At 38.3% G+C, this 14,688-nt stretch overlaps 1 protein-coding gene and 1 pseudogene across 5 annotated transcripts in view; both read right to left on the bottom strand.

The window, feature by feature from the left end:
• The window catches only part of LOC125116191 (transmembrane protein 126A-like), a 29,400-nt pseudogene extending 20,623 nt beyond the window's left edge, over positions 1 to 8,777 (bottom strand).
• Positions 1 to 14,688, bottom strand: part of JMJD1C (jumonji domain containing 1C) — a 323,117-nt gene that overhangs the window by 234,329 nt on the left and 74,100 nt on the right. The window lies entirely within an intron of this gene.

The following is a 14,688-nucleotide window of genomic DNA, read 5'->3' on the forward strand; positions in this document are numbered from 1 at the left end:
CTGTGGGTAAAGCCAAAAAAAAAAGAAAAAAAAGGTAGAAAGGTACCAAATCAAAAACCTAATTCAAATTAAAGGAACTGTAAAAAGAAAACTAAACCAAAATCTTACAGCAGGAAGGAAATATAGAACAGAACAGAGATAAGTGAAATAGAGTATAAACATAGAGAAGATCAATGAAACCAAAAAGCTGTTTTTCAAGAAGATCAACAAAATTGACAAACTTTTAGCTAGAAGTACTAAGAAAAAAGAGAGAAGACTCAAATTACTAGAATCAGAAATGGGAATGAGGAGTTCCTGTCGTGGCTCAGTGGTTAATGAATCCAACTAGGAACCATGAGGTTGCAAGTTTGATCCCTGGCCTTGTTCAGTGGGTTAAGGATCCGGCGTTGCCATCCATGAGCTGTGTGGTGTAGGTTGCAGACGCAGCTCGGATTCTGTGTTGCTGTGGCTCTGGTGTAGGCCGGAGGCTACAGCTCCAATTAGATCCCTAGCCTGGGAACCTCCATATGCCGCGGGAGTGGCCCTAGAAATGGCAAAAAGACCAAAAAAAAAAAAAAAAGTCCTGTTTACTGTTAGCTTAGTTATACCTCAACAAAGGTGCTAAATATTCTTAGACCAAAGAAAGCAAAAGCCAAAAAAATTTCATATTATTCTTCTTTAAAAATGAAATTTCCTAATTATATCTTAGGCTTATTTAATAGTACTAGGGAAAATGATATGCCAGTTTTCTTATTATAAGTGCTGGTATATAATACATTGTGATCTTGGTCAGATTCACTTTCATTCATGTAATGAATATAACTCCGTGTTTTAACAGCTGCCAGCTTGATTTAATATTAAATTTTTTTGAGGAAAAACAAACATTTTTAGCATATTGAAAAGTTGAAGACTGGGAGGGAATAACTGACTAAATCAAAAAGAACAGAGACAAAATCAAACTTTAAAATGGGAAGGTTTTAGGATTAAAAAATAAACAGTAAAAATGTCAAAGAAACGGAGAACAAAAAACCTGGAGAAATTTCTTTTCTTTTAAACACAATGAATTGTATTATATTTATACTTGTACAATCATCATAACTCAATTTTTCAATACTTCCATCCCAAACCCCCAGCCCATCCCTCCCACCTCCTCCCCCCCCGCCCCCAAGAAATTTCTAATTCTTGAGGATTCATATAGAGTTTTAGGTTTTGGAATATTTTACTAACTCATAAAGCCTTTCTTGATGCCTCTTTCATACAGATTGAGAATTACTTAAAGAATGGTGGCAAAATGTCTAAAAAGATACCCAATCTGGTAAAAATCCTAAATTCTAGATTCAAAGCCCAAAGTATTAGAAATTTTTGTCTTTTCCTCCTTTAGTAATTTTATAGTCCTGTATCAAAACAGGGCTTTGTGAGATTACACTATTAATGAAAGAGGAAATAGAAAGGGATGAAAATGACATGAAGCTCACCTCCCCTGACAAACACATCAAAAATACATCTACATGTGGAAAACTCTCACGAAAAATGAACTGGAAACTGGCAGAACTCCTACGCAAACAAAGCTGGAAGAAAGATTTCCACATTACTGGACAGGATGGGAAAAAAGGCATAGGGTTAGGACACCCACCCTTTGAGAGCTATCTGAAAGGAAAAGAAGATCCACAAAGTAGACCCTCTCCCTGGGGAGCAAGCGGATTAAGCCACAGATGGGGTGTCTTGAGTCCCAAGGTCCTGCAAGGAGGAAAAAGGCCCCTGTGAGTGCTGAGAGAACCACTGAAGCAGAAATAAGGGCTGAAAAGCCTAGGCTCTTCTTCCAAGAGTGCAACTGTGCTGGCTTGCCAACAATTAAGGTGGAGAGAGCTTTGAACTGGTACACTGCCACCTCACCACACTCCCAATTCGCAAAGGAGCAAACATCCCAGCCACTGGGCTCTGGGCAAAGATGCAGTTGAGCTATGCAAAGACGGATTAAAGTGGGGGGAGGGGGATAGCCCTTGGGTAGTCCAGGTAGACATAGTCATTGTCAGTGCTCACTCAGTGCCCCAGGAACACACTGCAGTTCCTCTCCCAGCTGAGCAAATGCTCTGGCCCCTCCCACTCCACCTCACAGCTTGAAGACTGGATACAGATGGGAAAGGTCCTGGAAGAAGGCTGCTACAAAGGCAGCCTAGATCTCTGGCAGCAGTGTGGCCATCTCAATTCCTGCAGCCACAACACCCTAACTCCCAGTCCCAGCACAGCAACTGTTCCATCTCCAATACTGCCCGCTCCATGCCACAGCCTTGCAGTACATCTAGGGTGAACATGACAGAACAAGGGACATGTCATTGGGCTGTGTCTGAGTGGAGCCAGGGATGTCTATACAGGTGGTGCATAAGTCCTCTGTGAGTGTATGGGAGGCACTTGCTTCAGCAATCCCCTCTGGGGACAGGATATGAATTGAAGGGGAAACTGATCATGCTCGACCCTCAGGGCTTCCACTCCAACAACTGGGAAACAACCCACCTGTGAAAGGGCCAAAACAGCCAGAGAACAGAGAAGCCCCATTCTGATCCTCCAATACCAACCACACACCCTATCAAAGTGATAATGACCAGCATATCCTGAGGAAAAGATGTAGGTGATGTCATATCAAAACCAGTTCTTGCACCAAAGACAGTGGAAATACACAGTCAACAGAGGGACATTTTCACATAAAAACACCTCATCAACACCACAACAGAAAACTATTTCTCCTAAATGTATAAAGACAGAGAACGTTAAATAACATGAAAAGGCAGAGTAACCACTCGCAAGTAAAAGACCAAGAGGAATCACCTAAAAGAGCAAATAATGAAACAAGAGTTCACCAGTTTACCAGGCCTCTCATTCAAAGAGGTATTAGTAAAACTGCTAAATGAGTTAAACAATACTGATATAAATAAAAATCAGTGCAACAAGGAACTAGAAACTATAATGACTAACCAATTAAAAATAGGTGATTCAATTTCTGAGGTAAAAAAGCAGTCTAAAAGCAATGAATAACCAAATAAATGAAAGAGAAAAACAAGTAAGTGATCTGGAAGACAGAGTAACAGAAATCATCCAGTCAGAACACTAGACAGAAAGACAAATGAAAAAAGTGAAAGCAACACACGACATCTATGGTATAACATAAAACGTGCCAACCAATGCATAACAAGGAATGTAGAAGTGGATTGAAAATGTCTTTGAGAAAATCACAGCTGAAAACTTCCAAAACTTAAAGAAGCAAACAGAAATCAAGTTACAGGAGACAAGGAGGGTCCCAAACAAGATGAGCCCAAATAGACTCATGCAAAAATATGCAATACTCTAAAAAAGGGCAAAAGTTAAAGAGAGAATTCTAAAGGCAGCATATGAAAAACAGAGTTATTTCCAAAAGAACCACTACAAGGTTATCAGCTGATTTTTCTGGAGAAACTGAAGATCAGAAGTGAGCAGCATGATTTATTCAAAGTCCTGAAATTGAAAAACCTGCAACCCAGAATACTCGACTAAGAAAGATTTTAATTTAGGAGAGAGAGAGAGAAAGAGAATTTCTCAGGTCAGCAAAAACAAAAAGAATTCAAGGAATACTAAACAGTGAAGGGGCTTCTGTAAATGTGAAAGGCAAGAAACTATAGGAACAGGAACATCACAATAGGAAAAGGTAAATGTACATCATTTAAGTTAGCAGGTAGATTAAAAAATTAAAAAATTATAAATGCAACCATAACTGCAATGAACAGTAAAAGGATAAATTTGAAGATGTAAAAATGGAAATCAAAATAACGAGGGGGAGGGAAGTAAAAAAAAATGTAGATCTTTCAGAACATGTTTGAACTTGAATGACTATCAGTTAAAAGTAGATATAGTTACAGGTCAATGTACATGAACTTCATGTTAATCACAAGTCAAAAACATATAATAGATTCACAGAAACCACAAAGAAGAAACCTGAACACACTGGAGGAAAAAAACCATCACAACTACATACACAAAAAAGAAATGAACAAATAATTTTCAAAATAAAACCTAGAAAACAAGGATTAGGATGTTGTTAAGTACATACCTATTAATAATCACTGTAAATGGCAATGGACTAAATGATCTGAAGAAAGACACTGTGGCTGAATGGATCTTTAAAAAAAGAACATGCAAAATGCTGCCTACAAAAGACTCACTTCAAGGCAAAAAAAGTAAGGGAATTGTAAAAAGATATTTTGTCCAAATGGAAATGACAAGAAGTGAGGGTAGCAATAGGTATCAGGTGAAAAAGACTTCAAAACAAAGTCCATAAAGACAAAGAATGACATTAAATAAAAATAAAAGGATCAATACAAGAGGTTATTATACTTGTTAACATACATGCACCCAATACAGTAGCATCTACATATATATAAACAACAACAAAAAAGATACCAAGGAAAATTAACAGTAATACAATAATATAAGGCAATCTTAAAACCCGATTGACATCAAAAGAAAGATCATCCAGACAGAAAATCAATAAGGCAACAGAGGTCCTAAATGACAGGACAGACCAGTTGGACTTGATGTATATAGAACACTATATCCAAAAAAAGCAGAATGCATATTGTTCAAGCACACATAGAACGTTCTATTAAGACAAACCACCTACCAGAACACACACCAAAAAAAAAAGCCTCAAAAATTCAAGGGAACAGATATATAAGCATCTTTTCTGACCACAACTGTGTGAAACTGGAAAGCAAATACAGAAAGAAAAAACAGGAAAAGAGCAAATATATGGAGACTAAACAACATGCTATCAAAAAACAAGTGGGTCAGAGTTTTCTTGCAATGTGGGTTCAATTCCTGGTCTGGATCTTCTACATGTCACAGGTGTGGCCAAAAAAAATCAAATGGGTCAGAGTTCCCACCATGGTGCAGCAGAAACGAATCCAACTAGGAACCATGAGGTTGCAGGTTTGATCCCTGGCCTTGCTCAGCGGGTGAAGGATCCAGCGTTGCTGTGAGCTGTGGTGTAGGTCACAGATGAGGCTTGGATCTGCCATTGCTGTGGTTGTGGCACATGCCAGCAGCTGTAGCTCCGATCTGACCACTTGCCTAGGAACCTCCATATGCCACAAGTGTGGCACTAAAAAAAAAAAAAAAAAAAATGGGTCAATGATGATGTCAAGAAATCAGAAGATACCTCAAGACCAACAAAAATGAAAACATGACTTTCCAAAAATCTACACAATGCAGCAAAAGCAATTCTAACAGGAAAGTTCATGATATAGTCCTTCCTCAGGAAACAAGAAAACCCTCAAACAAACAAACTGACAAACCTCTAGTGAATCTCACCAAGAAAAAAGAACCCAAATAAATGAAATAAGAAATTGAAGAGGGGAAAAAAACATGACACAAAATAGAAATATAAAGACATAAGAGCAGTTATAGGTCAACAAACTGGACAAACAGAGTTCTGGAAACATACAGCCTGCCAAGGCTGAGTCAAAAAGAAACAATTTCAATAGACTAATCACTAGAAGTGAAATAGAATCTGTAATTTAAAAAACTCCTGGAGTTCCTGTCCTGGCTCAGTGGTTAACAAATCCGACTAGGAACCATGAGGTTGCAGGTTCGATCCCTGGCCTTGCTCAGTGGGTTAAGGATCCGTCGTTGCTATGAGCTGTGGTGTAGGTTGCAGAGGCAGCTCGGATCCCGCGTTGCTGTGGCTCTGGCGTGGGCTGGCGGCCACAGCTCCGATTAGACCCCTAGCCTGGGAACCTCCATATGCCGCAGGAGCGGCCCAAGAAATGGGAAAAAGAAAAAAACAAAAACTCCCTGCAAAGTCCAGGACCAGACTGCTTGCTTCACTAGGAAATTCTAGCAAACATATATAGAACGTATACCTATCCTATTCAAACTCTTCAAAATGACTGAAGAGGAGTCAATACTCCCAAATTCATTCTACAAGGCTGTGATCACCCCGATATCAAAACTAGTGAAGACAATACCATAAAAAAAATTATGAACCACTATCTTTGATGAAAAAAGATGCAAAAAACCTCAACAAAACACAAGCAAATCAAATCCAATCATATACAGAAGGTACACATACCATGATTAAGTTTGATCCATCCCAGTGTCACGAAGATGATTCAACACAGCCAAATCAATCAATGTAATATACCACATTAACAAAAGGAAAGACAAAAACCACAAGATCATCTCAACAGATGCAAAAAAATGTGTTTGATAAAATTTATCCATTCATAAAAACTTTCATCAGAGTGGTTACAGAGGGAACACATCTCAACATAATAAAAGCCATTTATGACAAACCCACAACCAGCACAATATTCAATAATGAAAAGCTGAAAGCCTTCCTACTAAATTCAGGAACAAGACAAGGATGCTCACTCTCACACTTCTATTCAAGGTAGTATTAGCTACAGCAATCAGATAAGAAAAAGAAATAAAAGGTATCCAAATTGAAAGGGAAGAGGTAAAACCATCACTATTTGCAGATGACATGATACTCTATATTAAGAACCCTAACATCTCCACAAAACATATTAGAATAAATGATTTCAGCAAGGTAGCAAAATACAAGATCAATACATAGAAATCAGTCACATTTATACACACTAGTAATGAAATGTAAGAAACAAAGTTTAAAAATTCCGTTTAAAATCATATCAAAAAAAATAATGCCTAAGAATAAACTTAACCAAGGAGCTAAAAGATGTATATGATGAAACTATAAAACACTGATAAAGGAAATTAAAAGTGATTCATAGAATGAAAACATATCCCATGCTCTTGCATTAGAAGAATTAATATTGTTTAAATGGTCATACTACCCAAAGAAATCTACAGATTTCATGCCATCTCAATCAAATTACCTATAACATTTTTCACAGAACTACAACAATATTCCTAAATTTTCTATGAAATCACAAAAGACCCAGAACTGTCAGCACAATTCTGAGACAAAATAACAATACGGGAGGTATACCTTTCCAGACTTAATACTACAAAGCTACAATGATCAAAACAGCATGATATCAGTATGAAAAACAGATACATCTATCAATGGAACAAAATAGAGAGCCAAGAAATAAACCCACACACCTACAGTCAACTTATGACAAAGGAGGCAAGAGTAATTAATGGAGGAAAAACACTCTCTTCAACAAGGGGTGTTGGGAAAGCTGTACAGCTACATGTAAAGCCATGAAATCAAGAGTATTTCCTCACACCATAAACAAAAATAAACTCAAAATGGTTTAATGATCTAAGTGATGATAACATAAAACTCCTAGAGTAGAACATAGGGAAACATTCCACGACATAAATCATAGATAGCAATATTATCTTAGATCAGTCTCCCAACGCAAAAGAAATAAAAGCAAAATAAACAAATGGGTTCTAATCAAACTTAAAAGCTTTTGCACAGCAAAGGAAACCATCAATAAAACAAAAAGATAACCTACAGAATGGGAGAAAATACTTGCAAAAATGTGACCAACGAAGTGTTAATATGCAAAATACATCAAAAAACTTATACAACTCAGTATTAATAAAAACAACCTAATCAAAAAATGGGCATAAGACCTAAACAGACATTTTTCAAAGACATACAGATGGCTAACAGGCACATGAAAAGATGCTCAAAATTGTTAATGTAGTATAGAGATGCCAATCAAAAGGTACCACCTCACACTAGTCAGAATGTCTATCATCATAAAATCTACCAATAATAAATACAGGAGAGGATGTGGAGAAAAGGGAACCCTCATACATTGTTGGTGGCAAAGTCAATTAGTGCAGCACTATGGAAAATAATGTGGAGGTCTCTTAAAAAAACTAAAAATGGAGTTCCCGTCGCGGCGCAGTGGTTAACGAATCTGACTAGGAACCATGAGGTTGCGGGTTCGGTCCCTGGCCTTGCTCAGTGGGTTAATGATCCGGCACTGCCGTGAGCTGTGGTGTAGGTTGCAGACGTGGCTTGGATCCCGCGTTGCTGTGGCTCTGGCGTAGGCCAGTAGCTACAGCTCCGATTAGACCCCTAGCCTGGGAACCTCCATATGCCGCGGGAGCGGCCCAAAGAAATAGCAAAAAAAAAAAAAGATAAGAGCAACCAGAACTCAACAGTAAGCAAACAATAAAGAATTAAACAAAAAAAAAAAAAAAACCTAAAAATACTACTACAATATGATCCAGCACTCCTACTCTTTCTTATATATATATATTTGGAGAAAATGAAAACAGTAATTCAAAAAGATACTACTTACAACAGCCAAGACGTGGAAACAACCCAACTACCTATCAAAAGACAATCAGCCTAAGAAAATATATATACTTATACACAATGCACAGCATGGATGGATCTAAAAAATATTATGCTTAATACAGGTCAACAGAGAAAGACAAATACTATATATCACTTATATGTGGAACCTTAAAAACTCTCTTTTCAGTTTTCCTTTTCCAAGCATCACCCAATTTTCAATAAAATCCCATAGTAAGCCAGCTGGTGACTCAAAAAATTAATTCCAATACATAGTGATAGTGGAAAAAAGTCTGACTTTTGCCCCTTTCATGTTACTACACTCAACTTTATTCTCATTAATCTCTTCCAATTCTTTAGCCTCAGTTATTTTTATGGATTTAGTCACTTTCAATACCTGAGTTGTTCTGTTTCTCTCATTCTTCTTCTCAGTGTTAAAGTGTTGGTGTTCTTAAAGCATGGGAGAGGTGAGTGAATAAATTTTACCCAATATTTTATAAGTTTAAGAATACGTACTTGGCACCATTATTAGCTAAGCGCTATTCTGGGCTATATGTAACTAAGATGGTACCCATACACAGTAATAACTAGTGAGATCACCAATAAGAAACGGTCACACTTGGCAAAATGATGTAAAAGCAACCAAAAATACTATCCAAAGATTCAGGGAGCCTGATCTAGTACAAAGCTAAGTTTTCCCATTAAAGATCTTCCTGAACAGGTCTAGAAACAGAGTCCTAGATTGCCAGGGAGAAAAAAGTAAACAATGTTTGGATCTTTCATAAAAGTTCCTCCCATTTCTATCTTCATATTGAGCATCCAACAAGTAGATATAGCACTTTTAATAAACCTGGGCTACCGATTAACTTACAACATAGTTCATTACATGTACATGCAAAACACAGAGTTTTGGATATACATGGGGGGAGGTTATGTTCTCCATAATGTATTTGATCTTTTGGATTTTCTTGACTTCAAGAAGCCATTAAATTTAAAATTTATTTATTTAAAATTTCTTAAAAAAGAAGACTCAGTTTATTACATTCTCTGTACCTCCTACTGACTCAGCAAAATTTTAGGCATATGTTAGTGGGCACGAAATAAATGCTCTGTAGTTTAAAATATAGCCAACTGGAAAATGAAGGGAAGGCTTTAAAGAAAAAAATGGCATAAGATGTATGAAGTATTTCTATTTCCACACCAAACTTATTCTTACCCTCAAAACAATATTCACATTATTCCCCTCTCTGGAATATATGCCTATTTACTAAACACAATGACTACCTATCCTTTATAATCCAGTTCCTCCATGAGGCCTTCATACCCTAGAAAGTATAATAACAGCACACTCTCATTATGCCCATCTCTTAATTTCTATAGCACTTAACATCACCACATAATTAATCCTTAATTGTTGAGTAGCTTTTCCCCTCCTGCTATCAATTAGGTGGTTTATTTTCCAAATGACTTCTTCAACAATCCAATACCAAGTGGGTACCTCATAATTCAATTCTGACACTAATCAAAGTCTAGGAAATAAAAACATACAACATAGAGCCTCTCAAGCCACTTAAGGCCTTTAGTTCTTACTTTGAACTACTCACTACTTTGGATGCCTTTAGAAGCATTTGATCATAGGAGTGACGTAATCTGACTGTAGGTACTTTTATGGATAATAGAAATTAGCTAAAAGACTAGTTAGGTACCTACTTATTACTAGTAACTTGTTAGAAACTACTGGAAAATCTAGGCAAAAGATGATGATGGCCTAAACAAGAGTGGTAGTAAGAGAAGAGGTAAGATGTATTGGAATTCTGGATGTATTTTAAAGGTAGAACCAAAAAGATTTTGCTGATAGTTTGGATATGGGCTGTCAGAGAAAACTGTCAAGGATGACTTCAAAGGAAATGAACTGGAAAGATGAAGCTGCCATTTACTGGATGGTGAAAACAGAGCAGCACAGGATTTGGTGGAGATAGTATTAGGAGCTCAGCTGTGAACATATTACATTTGAGATACTTATTTGACACTCAAATAGAGACAATGAAGGGGGTGTTTCAATATGAGCCTGGGTTTGGGGGGGGATTCAAAACTAAGATATTAATGTCAGAATCATGAGAATACAGATGGTGTATCTTCCAAGGAAAGAGTTTAGATATAAAAGAAGTCCAAGAACTGAGTGCTTAATAGGTGGTAGAAATGAGGAAAATCAGCACAGATTTCAAGAAAGTGGCAAGAGAGGGAGGAGAAAAATCAGGTGAACATAATGTCTCAGAAGCAAAGTGAACAAAATACTTGCAGAAAAGATGGTGATTGGCCATTATAAATGCTACTGATAGGTCAAGTAATAGGAGGACTAAGAAATAACATTTAGGAAGTTCCTGTCCTGGCTCAGCGGAAACAAATTTGACTAGCATCCATGAGGACGCAGGTTCGATCCCAAGGTTAATTCTTGCTCAATAGGTTAAGGATTCATTGTTGCTGCTGTGATGTAGGTGGCAGATGAGGCTCAGCTCGGATCCAGCATTGCTGTGGCTGCGGTGTGAGCCAGCAGCTACAGCTCCGATTAGAACCCTAGCCTGGGAAACTCTATATGCCACAGTTGCAGCCCTACAAAGACAAAAAAAAAAAAAAAAAAAGAAAGGACAAGAATCAACATTCAGTTTTTCTTCTTTCTAGAAGCAGTCTATCTGTGACTTTGGTCATAACAGCTTTCCTGGAGTAATGGGGGCAAATGTCTGCTAGACTGTGTTCAAGAGGTAACAGGAGCCAAGGAACTGAGGATAATGTCAAAAGCCTTATGTCAAGAGGACAAAGATACAACAGAGACTATTTTCTTTACAAAGCAGAGATCCCAATTTCCTCCTAATTACAAGGAAAATTCTTCACTTGCAACAGTTTTTCTGTTACTGTTGTATTCGTATTTCAGTTATTTGTAAAGAATTAGTATCACTCTAAAGACAAAATATAAGCATTTTATAAACAGAGAAACATAAGGTACAATCAACTGTTAAATAAAGGTTAATCTTCCCAATATACTCAACAAAAATAGAATACTCTTTAAGTGTTAATGGTCACATTCTTAAGAAGCAAGATTCTCAAGCTTGACCTTGTATAGAGCCTCCCATAGAGCACAGCACATCACAAAAGCACTCAAAGGTTTACAGTTTCCCTGACCTCAAATCAGATCTTCCACATGTTCCCACATTATTTCTGCAAAGCTTCTCAGAAACCTCCTTTTCACCAGTAAACAGCACATGATTTCTACAAGACTGCAGAAGAGAGGAAGAAAAATACATAATTTTAAAGGGTACGGAAGAGTACTAGAATTAGATTACACCATTTTGTTCCTGTAATCAAATTCAACTACTTCCAACCACTTTCATTTCTTTTGCACTACTAAGCAGTCAATTTCACTGAACCTGAACATTTTCCTTCTAACCTAAAAGGTACAAATGTAACATGAATTATAATATACCACATTACATAAAAGGACAAACAATAAAGCTAACAGGCACTTATCAAAAATACCATGCCTTTGGAGATGGGATTAAGATGGTGGAATAGAAGGACTGGAGCTCAACTTCTCTCCTAAAAACAACAAAATTCACAACTAAAAGCTGAGCATTCTTCACCCAAATGGGCCAGAAACCTTAAAAAAGATCCTACTCCAGAAGAAAAAGAGGAGGCCACATCAAGAGGTAGGAGGGTGGAGTTCCTGTCGTGGCGCAGTGGTTAACGAATCCGACTAGGAACCATGAGGTTGCGGGTTCGGTCCCTGCCCTTGCTCAGTGGGTTGATGATCTGGCGTTGCCATGAGCTGTGGTGTAGGTTGCAGACGCAGCTCGGATCCCGCGTTGCTGTGGCTCTGGCGTAGGCCGGTGGCTACAGCTCAGATTCAACCCCTGGCCTGGGAACCTCCATATGCCGAGGGTGCGGCCCAAGAAATAGCAACAACAACAACAAAAAGACAAAAAAAAAAAGAGGTAGGAGGGGTGATTTTGCGATATAAACAACCCCATACCCCCCCGGGTGGGAAGCTCCACAGACTGAAAACTAACTGGTTCACAGAGGACTCACCTACAGGAGTGAGACTTCTGAGCCCCACATCAAACCCTCACCTGCGGGGATCTGGCACTGGGAGAAAGAGCCCTTGGAGCATCTGGCATTGAAGACAAGTGGCGCTTGTGCACAGGAGTTCCAATGGGACTGGGGGAAATGGAGACCCCATTCTTAAAAGGCGCACACAGACTTTCACGTGCACTGGGTCCCAGGGCAAAGCAAAGTCTCCATGGGAATCTGGGTCAAACCTGACTGCAGTCCTTGGAGGACATCCTGGGAAAAGAGAGGTGAACGTGGCATGCTGTGAGGGAAGAACGTTGAAAGCAAAGCTCTCAGGAATATTCAGCAGCAAGCCTTTCTCTGTAGGTGGCCATTTGGGGAAAATCTGGCCCCACCTGTCAATCAGCACTGAGAAGCCCAAGGGCAAACAACAATCCAGGTGGGATCACAGCCCTGCCCCTCAGTAAAACAGGCTGCCTAAGGACCACCCCCCCCCAGCTCACAGCTGCCTCTAATCCCATCCAGAGACTAAGCCCCACCCACCAGAGGGATTAGAATCAGTTCCACCTACCAGTAGGCAGGCATCAGTCTCTCCCATCAAGAAGCCTACAGCAAGCCCCCATACCAACTTCAGCCACAGGGGCCAGACACCAGAAGTAAGAGAGGCTACAACTCTATTATCTATAAAAAGGTCACCACACCAAAAACCTATAAAAATGAAAAGACAGAGAACTATAACTCAGATGAGGGAGAAAGGAAAAACCCAGAAAATCAGTTAAGTGATGAGGAGATTCTCAGCCTCCAGGAAAAAGACTTTAGACTGTTGATGCTGAAGATGATGTAAGACATTGGAAATAAACTGGAGGCAAAGATGGATAACTTACAGAAAACACTGACCAAGAGATACAAGATATAAAATTTAAACAAGGAGAGATGCAAAATACGATAACTGAAATAAAAAATTCACTAGAAGCAGCTAACAGCAGAATACAGGAGGCAGAAGAACGAATAAGTGAGGTGGAGGACAGATTAGTGGAAATTACGGATATGGAACAGAAAAGAGAAAAAAGATTGAAAACAAATGAAGAGAGCCTCAGAGAACTCTGGGACAACGTTAAACGCACCAACATCCGTATTTATGGGGTGCCAGAAGGAGAAGAGAGAGAGAAGGGGACAGAAAAAATATTCCGAGAGATAATAGCTGAAAACTTTCCTAACATGGGAAAGGAACGAGTCACACAAATCCAGGAAGCACAAGTACCATATAAAACAAACCCAAGGAGGAATACACTGAGACACATATTAATCAAACTGACCAAAATTAAAGACAAAGAGAAAATATTGAAAGCAGCTATGGAAAAGAAACAAATAACATACAAAGGAATCTCAATAAGGTTATTGGCAGATTTTACAACAGACACTCTGCAGGTCAGAAGGGAGTGGCATAATATACTTAACGTGATGAAAGGAAAAAACCTCCAACCAAGATTACTTTACCCAACAAGGCTCTCATTCACATTTGAAGGAGAAATCAAAACCTTCACAGATAAGCAAAAGCTGAGAGAACTCAGAAACACTAAACCAGCCTTACAACAAATACTAAAGGAACTTCTCTAGGCAGAAAATAAGAAGAAGGAAAGAAAAAAGAGCAACAAAAACAAATCCAAAGCAATTAATAAAATGGCAATAAGAACATACATATCAATAACTACCTTAAATGTTAATGGACTAAACGCCCCAATCAAAAGACACAGACTGGCTGCATGGATAAAAAAACAAGAACCACATATATGCTGTCTTCAAGAGACCCACTTCACTTCTAGGGACACATACAAATTGAAAGTGAGAGGATGGAAGAAAATATTTCATGCAAATGGAGATCAAAAGAAAGCTGGAGTAGCAATACTCATATCAGATAAAAGACTTTAAAATGAAAATTTTAAGGCACAAAGAAGGACATTACATAATGATCAAAGGATCAATCCAAGAAGAAGATATAACCATTTTAAACATCTATGAACCCAACACAGGTTCACCACAATATATAAGGCAACTGCTAACAACCTTAAAAGGACAAACTGACAATAACACAATAATACTGGGGAACTTTAACACCCCACTTACAGCAATGGACAGATCAACCAGACAGAAAATCAATGAGGAAACACAGGCCCTGAATGATGCATGAAACCAAATGGATTTAAGAGATATTTATAGGACATTCCATCCAAAATCAACAGAATACACATTCTTCTCAGTGCACATGGAACCTTCTCTAAGACTGATCACATCCTGGGCTAAAAATCTAACCTCAGTAACTTTAAGAAAACTGAAATCATATCAAGCACCTTTTCTGACCACAACGCTATATGACT

This window comes from Phacochoerus africanus, chromosome 15, assembly GCF_016906955.1.
Source record: "Phacochoerus africanus isolate WHEZ1 chromosome 15, ROS_Pafr_v1, whole genome shotgun sequence".
In the NCBI taxonomy this organism is placed as follows: Eukaryota; Metazoa; Chordata; class Mammalia; order Artiodactyla; family Suidae; genus Phacochoerus; species Phacochoerus africanus.